The sequence below is a fragment of the Perna viridis genome, chromosome 7, assembly GCF_037379345.1.
Source record: "Perna viridis isolate PV_CMFRI_1.1 ecotype Kerala chromosome 7, ASM3737934v1, whole genome shotgun sequence".
NCBI classification, from domain to species: domain Eukaryota; kingdom Metazoa; phylum Mollusca; class Bivalvia; order Mytilida; family Mytilidae; genus Perna; species Perna viridis.
This window is the reverse complement of record NC_142451.1, coordinates 24,748,041-24,754,045: the sequence shown is the minus strand read 5'-3', so window position 1 is coordinate 24,754,045 and position 6,005 is coordinate 24,748,041.

Below are 6,005 nucleotides of genomic sequence, written 5' to 3'. Positions count from 1 at the left end.
AACAAAAATTGTGAGGCTTGTCTATTGAATTGCACAATATTACGGTTTGCATGTTTTATTTCTATCAATGTTCACTAACGGTGTATTTTATTTAATTTCCAACTCTCTGGTGGCTTCGTGAAAGTCACAATATATTCTTTGCAGAAAGGAAACAATAATCGTATAAAATCAAACATCAATTGATATAATCCGTACCATTGTAATAAAAACAGTACATACCAAGCATAGCCGTAAGATTAAGGAAAGCAGATCATTTGCTGTGTGTAAACAGGCTAGAGTGTTCTGTTTAATATGGATACGGTGACTACGGGTATATTCTCAGTATGGTAATTTAGATAATTTAAAATAGCATACGCTATATCAACAGATAAAAGAAGAAACGCGGAGATTTTATTGCATTATAGGAGTACATGTATTTATACCTCATGACCTCTAGAAATAACCATCAAAGTATTTGTGAAATTTGTTTTCTTTAAATTTTTGATAGGCCAATTTTGGTTTAAATGCACTATGGACAAATGGCGGGAAAATTTTTCAGCACTTTTTCCCTATTTAAGCAAAGCAGTAAAATAATATCTATGTCTAAATGCTTTAAGATAAATTCAATAACCTTTAGGTTGCTTTAAATGTATTTGAGGCATAAACGACGAACTTATTTGTTGCCAAATTCCTACACAGAATGATACTTAACGTTAACATATAAAAGTAAACCCAAAGCATTAAAAAAACTGGGAACATAAAATATCGCTATTGCAAAAACAAAATCATACTCCATGATTATTTTACATATTGTCAACCAAACTGTTCGGGTGGAGGAGACGGAAACCGGGACCCCCTTGAATACGCCTATGCTGTTTTATCTTAGTTGTGTCCTATATGATCTAATACACCTTACACACATACAAAGTTTGGTTACAGCTTAAAATGGCGACAAATATTGGGGGAAATTTTCTTTTTGTCGGATTCAAGAGATTGATTTTATTTTACTATATCCTTTTCATAAATTCATTTTTTTTCTCAAGGACGCTTACCCTACCGGTGCACCTGGTCCATGCTCCTAGTTTTTAGTGGAGTCTGAGTTGCTCATTTGCTTTTGTTACTTTGTATGTATGATTTTAGTTACTTTATGTTCTTTGTAGATTACTCTTTCTATCACTTTTGTATGATATTAAAATCGTTATCGTTTGAAATAGTCGCTATACCGTAGGTTCTATATTTAAAAGAATAGAATAGAATATAACAGATTAGAGTAGAATGGAATAGAATAGAACAGAATAGAACATAACAGATTAGAAAATAAAAGAATAGAATATAATATAACAGAATATAACAGATTAGAATAAAATAGAATATGACTAAATTTTAATTCTGAGTATGTTATTATTACAGCTTTTAATTAACATGTTTCCATAATTATAATCAAAATCAATATTCTATCAAAAATTTAAGTTATATAAAGTACATTGACATTATTTGTTTCTTCTTTGAATTGTTTTTTATATAAATATGTACTACTTGTTAAAATTGATATTCTGTTCTAAGTTGTCCCATGATAATAGACATTTCTCTTGGTATAGAATAATTTTAATCAAGGCGTAAGATATTTTATTGCAATATTTAAAAAAAAAAAAATATTTCACTCTATTCTGCGTTGCATTATCACTGTCATAAATGACATAAGCCGTAAACCTCATTTTTACTTTCAACAGTTATTTTTTTTTACATTTGGTAGACCTTGTCTTAATATGGGTATAATATTCATAACTTTCTCTAGAGGTTAATCAGAATGAAACATTGTTATCACATGTCAGGAATGGATGAGTTCACCAACGTCCTCAAGTGTCGAAAGAAATAGACAGTCATTACTCCCCATCTTACAATTATTTTACTAAAAATTTAGATCGTCTGCTAAAAGATAAAAGGTAGAACATTTCCCCCCATTTTTGTCGCTATTTTAAGCTGTAACCAGTACAAAAGTTTTTTTTATATATAGTATTCATAGAAAAATTTTATATGGCAGGGGACTTTACTTTGATGATGAATGACCAACTGCGTGCTTATGAGACGGAACAAACTTCAGTTTTGTAAGAATCATGCAAATTATGTGATATCTGATACATCTAAAAAGGTTACATCATTATTTAATTTAGGGTTACATAGTACAAAAATACAATCATATATTGCGTATTTCGATATGCTATGCACGCGTTTTAAGTAGTAACCTCTCATCAGCAGCATTATAGTTAAATATATAGAAAGATCTAGATCCAAATATTATTTGTATGAAAGAAATACTCAAAACTCTATATGATGGATTATATAATTATTCATTCCAATATATCTGGTTTTAGAAGATAGATCCATAGACAATTCGATAGTTTCCATTATATCTCAGTTTCTTTAGTAGAGTTACCACCCTTGATTTTGAATTCTGCAATGTATTCTATATGATTATATCTCCAAAGACAAATAGTTGCATGAAAAGCAACATGCTAATGTTTGTTTATCATACGAATTTGATCAAATGCTACTTGAGTGTTATAAAATCAGTAAAAACAAGTTAATCTACTCAAAATAGTTTACTGTGATTGATTTTGGTCATTAGAAAATTGCGTCCTATAATATCTCTTTTTTTTAAATTGAAAAATACACTTGCACTTGCATTGCACTTATCAACCACTTAAGGACACCATATAAAAGATTTTACTATGGGAAGGAAATCTTATACTGTTTATGTCGTTTTTTTCTGATTTTAAACTGAAATGTCCATTATTCTGAATCAAAAGTAGTACGTATAACTGTAATGCTCTTAACTTTTAACAGATAAGATGTATGAGCAAATCCTATGTTTTTTTTCAAACCTGACTAAATACTTGATTGATTATAGTTTGATGTCATACAATGAATATTTCAGGTATTGTAGGATTAAACGATATATCAATCGAACAGACCCTGTTTTGTATTAGTATGATACGATTAGACGGATCATATGAGCTCATTGAAGCAAAAGACCACAGGTAGAAATACCATCCCAATATAAATTCGAAAAGGCTTTGTAAACATTTGTAAACTATGACGCTCAATACGAAAAGAGATCAGCATTAATGAAGAAATGTATGTATAATGGAAATAAAACAAATTGTTTATTATTGCTAAATAATGTAAATAAAAAGATCAAGATGGATATGATACACAGCAAAAAAAGAAAAAAATATGAAGACTACATAATTTTCATATACATTTCCTTGAAGAAACTTACAGAGGAAAATATTTCTCGTCTACATATGGCTAATCCCTCCATTTTTTCTTCAAAAACTATGCACAAATCTTTGTAGTTGCTTTCATCCGAAGGAATATCCTTTGTCATCTAAATTCATTACTAATGTGGTTATCATTTTAACAGACAAACCTTTATTGCCCTAAACATTATACTTATTACAGACTTAACCAAAATTAAGAGAAAAACATTGATTTCGACATTTTAGTAGGCTACTGTTTACAAATGGATTACAAAAAAATCAATATATTGCGCGAGAAAAATGACCACGATAAATAATGATCCAACTTCAACTGACACTATCAGTTAAACAATATTAAAGAGAAGAAAACTTCAAAAGATGTACACCAAAATTTAGTCTCCATTTCTTTGTGAATTATTTCCTCAGATAGTTCAAAGAACTACAAATAAACCCCTACAAATAGCTCAGTTAAGATATCACCCTTCTGTAGACTTTCATCCCTCTTCGATAAAACACCCAAGAGACTAGATCAACAATATCAATAAAAAAAAAGATTTTGGATTCGCTATCAAAATTCAAAGGATAACTAAAATATAGTTTATACCCCTTAAAAGCAGAGGACGCTTACCCTACCGGTGCACCTGGTCCATGCTCCCAGTTTTTAGTGGCGTCCGATTTGCTCATTTACTGTTGTTACTTTATATGTATGATTTTAGTTACTTTATGTTCTTTGTTGTGTATGTCTGTTTTCCATGTCTGGTCTTTGTCCCTGGATTACATTCTTTTGATTACCGCTATAACCTTGGTTCCCTTTTTTACTCTTTGATTACCGCTATAACCTTGGTTCCCTTGATTACTCTTTGATTACCGCTATAACCTTGGTTCCTTTGGTTACTCTTTGATTACCGCTATAACCTCGGTTCCCTTGATTACTCATTGATTACCGCAATAACCTTGGTTCCCTTGGTTACTCTTTGATTACTGCTATAACCTTGGTTCCCTTGATTACTCCTTAACACCATGGTTTTGGAACAAGACTACTTAATATTGTTATGAGACAATTAAAATAGAAATCAGAAATTGGAAATTAAGTGAAATAAACATTACAAGACCTTTGTTAACGTTCATTTTTTATCTACATTAATATTATGTATTGATTTCCAATCAGTTCCCTTTGTCAACTTCAAAGAAGAGATTGTGGAAAACCATAAATATGTGCTATCCCCTTATGGTCTCTCTACCAAAGACGATGATTGTGATTTACCGTCTATGTACTGAATTCCTAAACTTCACAAGAAACCATACAACGTTACATGGCTGGATCTGCAAAATGTACTACCAAACCTCTTTCAAAACTTTTAATGTATATGCTCACAGCTGTCAAAGAGGGTCTGCAATCCTACCACAACACTTGTTACTCCCGTAGTGGTATTAATTCAGTGTGGATCTTGAAAAATTCGAAAGATCTTCTGGAGACCATCAGTTCCAGACTATTATCAGAATATAATAGCATTAAAACCTATGACTTTTCAACACTGTATATTTCTATTCCCAGTACTCAGTTAAAATACCGACTTTGAAACATTATACATCGTTGTTTTTCCAAAAATAGATGGTACACCTAGATATAAACATATAGTTCTTATTAGAGATTCCTCATACTTTGTAAAAACAATTCCAAATCATCTTTTAAATATACAGAAGATGTTTACAAAATGCTGGAATTTTTAATCGACAACATATCTGTGCAGTGTGGTGGATGCGTGTTTCAACAAACGGTCGGCATTCCAATGGGATCAAATTGTGCTCCACTACTTGCTGACCTATTTCCTTCACTCTTATGAGGCTGACTTTATAGCTGATCTGATCCGAAAGAAGGAATATCGTTTAGCTAGATCATTTAATCTCAGTTTTCGCTTTATTGATGACGTATTAAACAATTCTAATTTCGGGGATTTGATACATCGCATCAATTCCAAATAACTTGAGATAAAGGATACTACAGACACTGTGAATTCAGCCTCATATCTTGACCTACACTTAAAAATCGATAGTAAAGGAAAACTATTGACCAAACCTTACAACAAACGTGATGACTTCATTCAGAATCGTCAACATTCCTTTCATCTGTGGCAACATCCCTTCAGCACCTGCGTACGGAGTGTTCATATCACAAATCATACGTTATGCCAGAGCTTGCCGAAACTACGCAGACTTTTTGTACCGCGCTACACTTCTAACAAATAGGCTTTTGGAACAGGGTTATGTTGCTGCAAGATTGAAGTCATCACTACAGAAGTTTTATGGTCGTCAAAATGAACTCGGGGATTATTACGGTGTATCAATCTGAGCCATGGAATCTGATTTGTTCAACGTGTCATAGTTTTCCTTTTCTCTTTCAACTACCCCGGACTTGCCTTTTTATGAGCAACTCGGCGGGTGTTTCTAGAAAAGCAAAGGACGATTACCCTATCAGTGCACCTGGTCCATGCTCCCAGTTGTTAGTGGAGTCCGTGTTGCTCTTTACTTTTGTTACTCTGTATGTATTATTTTAGTTACTTTATGTTCTTTGTTGTGTATATCTGTTTTCAATGTCTGGCACCTGTCCCTTGATTACATTCTTTTGATTACCGCTAGAACCTTGGTTTCCTTGATTACTCCCTTAAACAATGCGTTAAAAGAAATTAAAGTTTATTTTTGATAATATCTTGCTCTTGATATATGTTTAGAAATAAAAGTATTTGAAAGCATGTATCTGAAACAACA